At 41.2% G+C, this 12,174-nt stretch overlaps 1 long non-coding RNA gene across 1 annotated transcript; it reads left to right on the top strand.

Moving 5' to 3' along the window:
* Nucleotides 1-1,218: 1,218 nt before the first annotated feature.
* On the top strand, nt 1,219-11,928 carry LOC108502351. The gene is made up of 3 exons (XR_001876474.1): nt 1,219-1,309; nt 5,081-5,189; nt 11,741-11,928. It is a non-coding gene; the product is annotated as an uncharacterized LOC108502351 (long non-coding RNA).
* Nucleotides 11,929-12,174: the final 246 nt, after the last annotated feature.

The raw sequence follows: 12,174 nt of genomic DNA, 5'->3' as shown, positions 1-12,174 counted from the left end.
ATTTGAACCCGTTTGCTTAATCCTGAGCCAAGGAGTTTGTATCCCAGACACCTCAGTCCAGATGCACCCTAAAACTGCAAAAAAAAAGAAACTCCAACCTCAGACTTTTGCTTTTCCTTTCCAAACAAAGTTCTTGAGGCCATCCTTCTTATCTGCCATTTATAGAAAAGTAAAATAAATATGAATTATCTACATTTTCGTTGCTACTTTCAAACAATTATGTAAAAATAGCACCATTCTGACACCTCCAGAGATACATTTAAGGTTGCTTCTATAATCTGTAGAGATGAAAACAAGAATTTGATGCTGTTCTTTATTTTCAGCCCGTAAGACCCCATTGTAGCTCCAAGAGACAGAAAAAAAAGAGTGTTCCTGTTAATTCTTGTCCATTGTCCACTGATTTGCTCACTAATGTTCTGACAGATCCAGCTGAGCTTATCTGAACAAGGAAAAACAGCTGGACAGCTGTCACTGAACTCATAATTTGTCATTCAGAGGTCAGAATTGAGTGTAATTCTGGCACGGCACTTTGAGTTTTTCGTGAATTAATGTTTAAAGCCCCAAATGAAGAAAATAAGTTCAGGTGGGTAATTGATCCTGTACTGCTGCATTTGTGAACTAAGTTGATTTTGGGAGTCACTGATTTCCCAGGACAATCCTATAAAGGAAGGTTTTCTTTCAAATCATCATAGTAATATCTGCTGTATTTGGATATTTGATATTTCAGTCAAGAATCTTTCTTTGATTACTAGGCACTGGCATTCATTCTATTTGGCCCTAAAAAAAAAAAATAATTTTCCTTGATATGAAGAACCTCTTGAAAATAGCCTGTGACCTCAGTTTTTATGTAGCAGTTCCACTGACACTAATTAGAAATTATAGTCTGTGTCCCAGAAGATTCTAATTAGCCCAGTGAGGACTTTACTTTTGCTGAGTTCACATGAAAAGTTTCCAGAACAGAGCCCAAAACCCCAAAATGTCCTATCAAAGACCTTTACAGAGAGGGTAATCAGACATTGGAATGGGCTGCCCTGGGAAGTGGTGGATTCTCCATCCCTGGAGGTTTTTAAGATGAGACTGGATGTGGCACTTAGTGCCATGGCCTAGTAACCACGGCAGTGTGGTTGGACTTGGTGATTTCAGAGGTCCCTTCCAACCTGGGTCATTTTATGATTCTACAGTTCTATGATATTAGAGGTCACAATCAATTGGAAAACAGAGTTCAGGTGTTCTAACTCTTCTATTCCTTTTGCTAAACCTTGCAATGCATCTAGACCATCCCCATTTCACATCCTACTCTTGCATTAAGGTCTGTGCAGCTTTAGTGCGGCTTTGGCAGAGTATCACAATAATGGACAACTTGAGATCTCTTTCATCTGGGTGATAAGGGACCAAGGGGAAGAGGCTTTGTGAGACAGGATCTGTGAGAAACAGCATCTACTTCTAGAATATGATTTACAAAAGCTCTTAATCTTGGTCTAACTGCTAAAGCAGTGGTAACCTCTTTAACATGTGCAGTCAGGTCAGTGCTAAGACTTCCTACCTGTCTTTCAGGAAAGATGCCCCTGTTTAAGTGGGTCACTTCATTATCCCTGGTTGATGGCTTGAAAGCCTCTGCAACCCTATTCTGTGTTTGCATTGAGCTGTACCTTTAAATTGAGGGGGAAAAAAATCTCTTTTTCATAAGAAAGCAATAATCTCTCCAGCATTAGGAAGTATAAAGGAATAATTGTATAAATTGCAGCTGTCCAAAGTTGGCATTAACTTAAGTACTAGAGCTGATTGTTGGCATCTGCTCTTACCCACAAAAAGAGGAGCAGTTTTCGAGTCTTTTGAAGTTTGTGTATAAATCTGTCTTTCCACTCTTTAAAAGCAAACAGCCAGGACTACATTTGTAGTAAGTCTCTAAATACATTTACTCAGCTTGACAACACCTCTGTTCATATTACCACTGCTGAAATTTGAGGGCAAGGGAGGAGGGAAATGGTGACAAGTTTTATCTTGCCAATTTTAAAATGAAAATTTGTCTCCATTTTGCAGCCAGCTCCAATTTGACATTCCAGAGAGCTCAGTCCAGATTAAAGCCAAGACAAATTCTCCTTTATTCCTTGTATGAGCTCAGCTGGAATTTCTCTGGGTAACTGTCCCTGCAGAGAGGCAGTTCAGCTAGTGAACCTGTGAACCTTACCTCTCTGTTGATTGAACCTCATAAAAATATGAAAAATATAACCAGAAGCCACATAAATAAGAGAAGCTTTTAAAGATTAGACAAATATTGATTATTTGGTATTTTGGGGTAAGACTCTAAACAATAGAATTGTTTGAAAAAATGTATTTCTATTCGACATATTTTGACAGCACTTTTTCATTCCAAGATAATTTGAAAAGTGTAAATCACAAAATAGAGTAGCATATTTTTCATTATAAAGACACCTTGAAGGATAGCTGATGACCAGCCTTTTGACAATTTTTCATCTCCCACTCTTTTTTTGTTGCCAACATCACTTATTACATTCTCTTTTTCACATTCCCAAGCATAAATATGGAGATGGATTGTAACCTATACACTTGTACACCTACATTTCAGAAATGTTAGCAATACTCGGAATTAAAAATCAAATTCTAATACATTAATTTCTCATTGTTTCTACTTTTTTGTTTTTGCTCAAAGTAGTTTGACATATTAACATGAAAAAGAGAGACTGTAATATTTTTTAAAAACACATTAGTATCCTAATTTCTAACATATTCTGTGAAAGGAATAGAGAAAATTCTCTGAGAATTTTTTTGTCTTACTAGAAAGATAACATAGCTGTCAAAATTATGATAACTCTGCATTTGTTCTTGTACTTTTGACCTTAGAATATATAAATTGATATTCTATTTTGACCCTTTCTGAAAAGAGAAACCTTCTTCTCTTCATTTTTGACAGAAATCTTCCCATACTTTTGAACAGATGAAGACAAATGCAGAAGGGAAATAGGATCCATTCTAGCTAGATGAACAGATTAGACATCCATGTCAAACATTATTATAACCTATATGCTTCATAGACTGGAAGTTAAATACTGCACAGACTCAAGTCAAGCATTACAAAACCAAAACTGTTTCTCAGCCCACTTACTTCTTCCTGCATGTTCTCAATGATTCAGTAATTAACAACATACTGAGACAACATTTGAAGCACTGCAATGATGCACAAAGTGCACAAAAAAAGAATTAATATATTTATAGGCTAAAATTTGCTGCAGCCATATGAACTTTTCATAATCAGGTTCTGCGTGAGGGGAGAGGACGCTTGCAGAAGTGAAACAAGTTCAGAAGCCAGACTGCAGATCTGCTTGCTCTCTCACCCTCTCCCTGCATGCAGCAACCACATTCCCTTATCAGCTTCTTAAAGCCCTGAGATTACTGGATCCTTACAAATATAAATCCATAGCTTCATGTGCCCTTCCCTTACTCTAGCAACAAATTTAAGGAGGAGACCCTTCTGCATAGTGTTCTTGAGGTATTTTGCTATTTCAGTGGTGTTTTCTGACCTCTTTGCCCCAGGAAGATAATAAAGGCGTACAAAGTTTTGGGCCAGCCCCTTGATACCAGCAAAGGTTTTCTCACACTTACTCTCCACTGCAAGTTTGTTGTGTTTTCCACTCTCTGGAGCAGTCCTTCCCCAAGACAGCTGCTTCATTGGCCGAAGCTCAAAATGAGGGCTATTTTGAGGAGCCACAAGGATTGCATGGCTAAAATTTTACTGAGGAGGATTCAGGACGTGGCAGGACCCCTGTCCCCAGAAAAGAGGCCCATCAGCACTGGGGAAGAATGACATAGCTCTGTAGAACTTGGTATGCTGAGACCTTCTGAGCCCATGTTCAGCCTTGGGCAGAGGCTGCTGTTGGGCTCTACCTGGGAGTTCCAAGTAAGAGCAACTACACATTTCACTGAAGACCAGGGCCTCAAGTCAATAACAGGCATAGTAAGACTGGAACATTTTGGGCCCAACTGAGCAGAGCAAGAAGGTGAATGTTTAAAATTAATCAAGTTTTCTTATTCCCCAGTAGATCAGGGTTTGCAATATGTTTCTCCCTCTTTCTCTCTGCTCCTAAAGTACATGCACACATACTTTCTTCAATATCCCACCTGCATAAACAAAGTACATCATGAGTGTGTTACAAGGATAAACTCAGCAGAGTTTAAGGGGTTGTCAGACCCTGTTAATGCAAGCACTGTGAGGGAGGCTGTGTGACATGACAAACTGAACTTTTGGAGTCCCAGCATCTCAGCTCTATTCCAGCTTTACCACTAAGCCATGCCTCAGCTGCCCCACCCGTAAAAATGTGTGTAATCACACTGCCCCCTTCTCAGGACTGCTTTGATGCACGTCATTGTATAGGAAGAATGAGACATTATAAAATATAGAGTCACAGTTTCTGCTGCTTTCCCCCTGTATTTTCACTGAGGAAAGCAGGAATTCTGTTCAAATTTTTCAAAAGAGTGGATGCTTACAAGTCTGGTACTGATAAAATATGGCCTGCTGGCTTAGCAAAACCACAGGACAAAATGAAAAATCTGCTCATTTCGTTTCCTGAGAACAAACACACAAAATGAATGTCACACATTTCAATAGCAATTGGTGTCTATGTAGTTCAGAGAAAAACTTCTGGTCCAAGGAGACAACAGATTTTATTATACAAATTAGGAACAGCAATTGCCTGCCAAGACAAAGGAGCACTGATCAGAACACGACACACAAAGAAGGAAGAAAGGAACTCTGATTTAACCTGCAGAATACTAAAATTATTTCTGGTCATCTTGTGCTGTTGGGGAGCTTAGCCGAAATCCTCTCTGTTTGCATGGCTCAAGGAGTACACATGATGAGATCCCCCATCAGCTCTGCAGTGACAGTGCTGGGGAAGCCATGTCCACCTGTTCTGGGAAGGAGTGGCCATCATACCTCAGCAGCAGCAGCCCCTTGGCTGTCCTCCCTCCCCAAAACTGCCCTGGTCCCATTTTTGTGGGATACCTCTAAACATTCAATAAAAGCTGTTTGCTGTCCAATCTGTAATTTTTTTTATGTTATCAGTATTGCAGAAAGAAAAGGTCAGATTATCTGTAAGAAGGTGACCAGCAGCAGGAGAAGCTGCCCTGCATGGAGCCTTGGCTCCAGAGGAAAGAATCCAGTTGGGAATGAGGTCAGCAGAGGTGAAACTTGTTAAATCTCCTATCTTGCTAAATCTTTGATCCACCCTTCTTGGTCTAACCACTGCCCAGTCCTCTGTGCTAGACTGGGAAAGGCAATGCCTTAAAGGAACTGAAGTGAATGGGAGACAGGAAGCACAGGAAGTCGCGATGGCACAGGAAAATATTAGGAGTGCTGGAAGAGGGCCTGCCCCGTTGCAGCATCCCGGGCTATTTAAAAACTTGCTAAGTTGTCGTATATCTGTACCAATTTTTACCTCAGTCAGCAACACCTGAAAACAGAAAAGGGCTTAGTGAGTATGTTTGGCCCAAGTAACTCCACCAGCTCCTCCCTGCTCCCCATGTACCTGGACAAAAAATGTTCACCCGGAGTCTTCGCTGACATATGCTTTTACAGGTTTGAACACTCAGCACTGCTCCGGTCCAAAGAAAGGTAAAAGGAAGCTATAATTCTACTTTGCCTCACTCCACTGCAAATCTAAAGTAGAACCATTTGCCTAATTAAGTTTAAATAATGCACATTTTTTAACATTAAAATATAATCACCTCTGTTTTGAATAATATGGAGCATTCATTAGGTTAGTCTGGCTTTCAGGTGTTTGCTCTGCTACCTTGTTCAAACCTGATCCATCAAGACCACATGTGAGTGGTATTTGGGAGCTCAGCTCCCCCAGTTCATGTGGATCCTTTTTACGATGCGTCATGTCCTTTCTGGCACCTGAGCAGGGAGCCCATCCACACACCACCTCAGCTCCTGTCACAGGATGCCAGGTCCTGCATGGGTAAGTATATAGTAACACAAAATGTCACCATAGCACACACCTCTGGTTTTAAAGGCAAGAAAATTTTCCACTTAATTCTTTGCAGGAAAAAGGTGGGGAGCAAGACAGGGTGCTAATGAGCCAGCATGAAATCCATTTCTCCCTCTCATATACAGATAAATGTTACTTTTTAACGACAACATGGTTTAGCCATTTTGCAGCCTTTGCTTGAAAACTAAATTCCTCTTCTCTCATGGTCATATAGGTATGCCTTGTTTTGCAATGGACCTTTTCCTAACAGGCTTGATGTCTTCAGAAAATTTAGCTCACCATTTTGGTGAAACACATTTGGAAGGAATTTCCTTCTGTTTCTTAACACTGAGCAACAGAGCCTCTAAAATGCTTATAGAGAGCACATTTTCCTGGGGCTGCAGGGAATGAGTCACTCCAGATAGACGTCAGATCAAATACAGCAAGTAATCAGTGAGCTGGCACCGATTGGCCTAAGAAAATAGCATTTCACTTGTCAGTCTCCCTGTACCTACCTGCAACAATAATTTTCAGGGTGCTATTCAGCAAGGGGATAGACCGTCCCCTGCTGTGTTCCTGCTTCAAAGTTGTACAAATTAGCAGGAAATAGATTGATGCGCATTGAGAGAGGCTCTTCTGGGCTTTCTCCCACACAGCACTGAGCTCTCTGGCTCAAGGCCATGCTGTGGCTTAAAGCGCCAATGCTCCACTGGCCTGTGTGGGTACCAGTGGGAGTCAGTGCCTCGGAATGTTGGGCCTCAAGGACTCATCTTTTAAACACCATTTTAAAAAGCATTTAGGCACCTAACTATATTCTGCAGATTTAATTACTGTATAAATCACATCGGTGCAGTAACCCCAGAGTGATGGGATGGGAAAGAATGTCCCTCAGCTCCAAAACAGAGCAAAGTCATTTACTTCTGCATTTTGCTTGCAGTTGCTTGAAAGGGCGAGACATGAACTCTCATAAGTGGTGTTCCCTTGGTGCCCAGCTCTGCCATCCACACGTGACAGGTCACAGTGAAGTTTAGGGAAGTAACTTGACGACTCTGCTCCAATGTCCCCATCTGCAAAAAGGGGTTGTTCAAAGGTTCTGCTGGTCCATTAAAAGTGTGTGCAGCTCTGAGTGAAGAAAGTGATGATGAAGAGCAAAACTGCATATGTTGAAGTTCGGGTTTCACTATTTCTGTACTTTTAACAGAATTAATTTTTGTATTTTATTTTGCCAATTCTGCACATCCCAAAACTGCTGGCCACTAATGGCTAAATGCTACTTGGGGAGAAGAGGATAAACTGTGAATGAAGTTGTTTGTGCTTTGTTCCCAACTGAAGGAGCAGTATAACTCAAAAAAGACCTTACTAAGAAATGAAATCATTTTCTCAACCTTCTCTGTGAGCCATACTGAAGCATGGCAATTTTCCTTTCTGGTCAATAGTTATGGAACTTTCATGTGTTTTGGTTCATATTTATAATCTGAAACAGAGATAGAATATAAATATAAAAATAATTTTGTTCTAATTAAAAAAAATGCAGAAATAATTTTTTTTATCTTTAAATTACCTGCATTAAAGTTACCTCAAGATCCATTGCAAAGGTTTAGTAATTATTAGCTTAATTATTAACATCTTTCAGCAAGCTAATTAGCTGGGCACCAAATGAAAACCATCTTTGCCTGAGGTCTAGAGAGGCTAAACCAGAAGATTATTTTAATATTTCAGGTTAAATATTCAAGGTAGAAGAATTTCTGCTTCTGGAATCATGAGCTATTTCATTGCTCAAAAAGAATTTAGAAAAGACAAAATAAAAATCAAACAAAAATGATGAAAATTGGCCCACACCCTAACTTTAGGCACTGCTAAAAGATGGATATATCACCTTCCCCTCTCAATGATGGTGGCTATGCTTGTTGATTTTCCAGCTAAAGGCCTCACCAGCACAAACATGTTATGTCACTGTCTGAATGGACAGACCATCACTAGAGGGGACAAATCATCCAGATTTCTTATCATTGCACCTTCACCAGTGATATACTGAACCCCATGACTCCCTCTGGAACAGAGGACACAGTATCCTGCAGGATGAAACTGCTGGGGATTCATCTGTAACCATCAGCAGGGATTAGATGAACTGGGCTGTGGTGGAGCAGCCTTTGGAGTTTGTGGGCTGCTTTGCCCTGGGTAGGAGGGACACCTCACAGCAGACAGACAATGCCACATGTAAAAGAGACCATGCGTAACTCCTCAGACCAGCCAAGACCCTTGGTCAGTGAGGCACAGAAGTGTCCATCCTTCCAGGTCCCACTACACCCTCCTCTCCCACGTCAGGACTCCAAATGTCACACATTGCCCTACTTTATCTATCTGACCCCTTCAGCCATGTCCTGCATGAGGGGTCAGCTGTAGTGCAGCAAGACTGTCTCCCACTCTCTCCATTGCCATGGGGAGTGAAAGAGCCACAACCCACACACATCCTGCAGACCCAGCTCATCCCTGTCTCACTCATTGCAAAATACAGTATGAGAATGTTTGCTCAGTGGTACTGGGAGAAGAACCCTGTCAGGGTCACAGGCATAGCCTTGGGAAAAGCAAAGAGGCACAAGCTTTTATCTTTCAAAACCCTACATATTACCCCTCTTGCTACAGGAAATTCAGATGCTTGCCCAGAGGTCTCATATTCTCATTTTGTTAAAATTAGGAAAGCACATGTTATTTAATTCTTGTTTTACATGCATGCCTGAGCAGCCCAGAAAGGCTCTGCCTCACTGCTGCAGCAGCCAGCCTTGCAGGGTGGTGGCTGTCCTGCAATAGCAGGGGACATCAACAGGGCAAGCCTGGGCCACGTAGCCTCATCCATCACCATTGCAGGCAGCAGTCACAGTCATTTGTCTCAGAAACGTACCTAACACCATCCCTCAAACATGATGGCACAGACACTGTTCTGTGCCTGCTCAGTGGGAGGCCAACAGAGAACCCTCTCATGTTTATCCAGCACAAAAGTCTTTTCAAGGGTGTTGTTTTCCCTGTTGTGCTATGAAAGATAACAGCTTCATATAAAAACAAACAGGTTTGCAAACTCTTCCTGGGTGCTAACATCATACTGATGTAATATACCTGGGGTTTGATGCAATGTAGCTTTTTAGCAAATAGACACTCTCTGCTCATACCTCCCTTGATACAAATTCTTTTTCATGGAAACAGCTAAACTGATTTTCTTCTTTTTAACAACTCAAATTAACTAAGTTTAAAAATGACCCTCTAATCAAAAATTAAAGCATCAAAATATTTAATTGAAATATAGGAAGAAATCCCTTCCTTGCCAGCTGTTACTGATGGAAATGAGTCAAAAACTACAAATGGGCTTAAGGAAAGATGATGATAATTTTATAAAACAACACATGTACTAAGGTAATAGGAGAGGCATGCAACATAAATTAAAGCAACCGGAGAGTATTCCCCCATTCTCCTCCTCGGTGTTGAATGTGGACAGAAACAAGTTTTTGGGGCCAAGGAATGAGAAAGCAAGAGGATTCAGACAGCAACCCCACCACACCCTCTGCCCTCCTTCAGTCCTGACTCTCACATGCCCGCTCTCAGCAACCTGCTCAAGCTCCCAGCACAGCTCCTGCTGAGTACCATTGCCAAAGCTGTGCTGGGAGAATAGGAGTGGCTTAGCTGCAGTTTGTGTTGTGGCTGCCCATGCTGGGACAAGATAAGTGGTTTGTCGAGGGGATGTTTCCCCTCCCTTTTAGGCTCTGACCATGTATCAGAGTGTCAGGACTTCAAAAGCTGTTAGTTCACCACAATGAGATACTCACCCTGAGCATGATTAATCAAAGTGATTGGAGCAAAGTAGTAGCCAAATGCCCACATTAAAAATTAGGAAGCAGGAGAGAGTCTGTGCAGAGATCAGATCTCTGACCTGTTTTAAACCCTACAGTTGGGCTTTTTTTTCAAAACAGTCCTGCAGTCCAATCCCCACGGTGAGTCTCACAGACTCTCTGGCCTGATTATTGCCCATTCAAACTGAAAAGACTGACCGAGTACTCTGGATATTCAGTTTTACTTGCAGCATGATAGCGCTTTATCCACGGAGCTCAGCTATCCCGTTTCCAAGTATCTCTCATAGAATTACAACAGTATTCAAATAGGTCTATGCAAGACTGCAATTGTTATAAGTTTATAATTTTAAATCAAAAGATTAGTCCCTTTTTTCTCAGAGTCAAAACTCAATTATGATTAGGTACAACAAATGTCCAGATAAAATGCTGAGTAAAATTTGGGATATTAGTTGATCAAATAATGTTCCTTTCAGTCTGCAATCTTTATAAATAAAGTTCATAAATAAAAAAAAAACCAGTTAGGCTCACCTTTAAACAAACATGAAAATAAAAGAAAATGGTGTGGCTTCCTATATACAGCTTTTACTGACAGCACGTGAGCATTTTCCCCATATTTCCTTAAGAGAAACAATGTACATTTTAAATGGAAGGAAAAATTATTTTTAGTTGGATTTGTGACATGCAAGGGAGACTCTTCGTCATAAGAATAACAAGTTTAGGAAGCCTCATTTACATCTGAAATGCTTCAGGATCCTTTGTGATCCAACAGTGATGATCAAATCAAACCCTATGAAGAGATAAATTGCGTGCAACTTACAAACATTATGCCCACAACTGGGTGTTTGGATTCCTTCTGAGCTATGTGCGTTTTAGCAAGACCATCTGGACGTTGCCAAACTGATTCTGAAGAGAGAAATATGTAGCAATAAAGCAGAGACTTATAAATAGTAACTTGCCTGCTATCCAAGCTGCATGTTAGGGCTCCCTTGTTTGCTGCACTCCTGTTTCAGAGCATACAGTGTAAGAATTAGTCAGGCTGTATCTGTACACCCAGCAAAACAAGGGTTGGTAGGTCAGATGTGGAACCAGAGCTGGGAGTGGTGCAGTGTGGAGGAGTAGGGATAGTGATCCTAGGGTTTTGCTTTGGGAGCAGAGGGAAGGGTTGTGGACAGTGTTATCTGAGAGCTGAGGAGGAGGAGGGAGTGCAGGAGGCCAACGTTGCCCAGATTTCTCACACATCTGGTGCCTCTCAGTCACATGCACAGTTTTATAAGTGGCAAGATAAGGCAATAGCACTTGGCCATCCCTAAAACCCCAGAGGATTAGCAGTGTAAGAGGAATTTAATCTCTTGATGGGTCTAAGCAACATTTCAGTTTATGCCATTCGGAGGGTTCTTAATGTTGTTGGCAGCCCAGCAGTGGTGAGAGGCCCCAGTGAGCTTCCCAGATGGGGAGTGTCTCTGATATACCAGAGGGATTAACTTTGGCTCCAAAGACCTTCCAAGCTAATGGATAGGAGGGTTATGCAGCAGAGCAGTGTCTGGCACAATACCATCTTGCTTGACCCTAGAGCAGTCCCTACTTGACTACCCACTTCTCTCATGAGTAATCACACCTGTGCTTGACTAGGAGCTCTCTTCAGTAATTTGAACAATATTAGTCTCCACCATTCACACAGGCTTAGGAAAAGAATACTTAGAAGCATTAAATCTCAATCATCTTCTTCATCCAAAGACAATGGACATTGGTAAAGCTTTGATAATTAAATATCTTTGATCTATCTGTGACATCTGCCTTCTATTTCATAAGCCTTTGGTATGCCAGCAGATAGACTACTAATTGTATGTATACATGTATATATGGACATTCATACATACACATATATGCACACACTAAAGCTCCTTTGTCTTTCAGTGTCTTACAGGAAAGAAAAAGCACCTGACTACTATGTGTATCATACTGCTTATCTGGTCCTGAATTCAAAATTAATGAGGAAACACTTTATTGCTGTCACTGGTCATTGAGCCATCAAATCTGCATACACACAACCTGGAACTCTTTCCCACTAAGTGCAAAGGAGGAGTCAGTAACTACTAAGCAGAACTAGCTGTCTTCAAGGGTCCTGTGGGCCCATTTAACCCTATGGACCAGAACTCCTACAGCACTCTTGGAGTACTTTGCTGTTACTGTATGACAAGTGTACTGAGTAACCACAGAGTAAAGATTGTAAGACAGCTGTTGAGTGGACTGAAAAACTATCTTGATCTACAGGTAAACAAGGGAATTTCTACTTGGGTCATATCTCACTCCGATTTTTTTCTGTTGAGCTTAATCTATAGGAGTCAGTG

Source organism: Lepidothrix coronata, unplaced genomic scaffold (assembly GCF_001604755.1).
Source record: "Lepidothrix coronata isolate B3197 unplaced genomic scaffold, Lepidothrix_coronata-1.0 Scaffold117, whole genome shotgun sequence".
Taxonomy (NCBI): domain Eukaryota; kingdom Metazoa; phylum Chordata; class Aves; order Passeriformes; family Pipridae; genus Lepidothrix; species Lepidothrix coronata.
The sequence above is the reverse complement of the archived record's forward strand: the minus strand, read 5'-3'. Positions and strand labels throughout refer to the sequence as shown.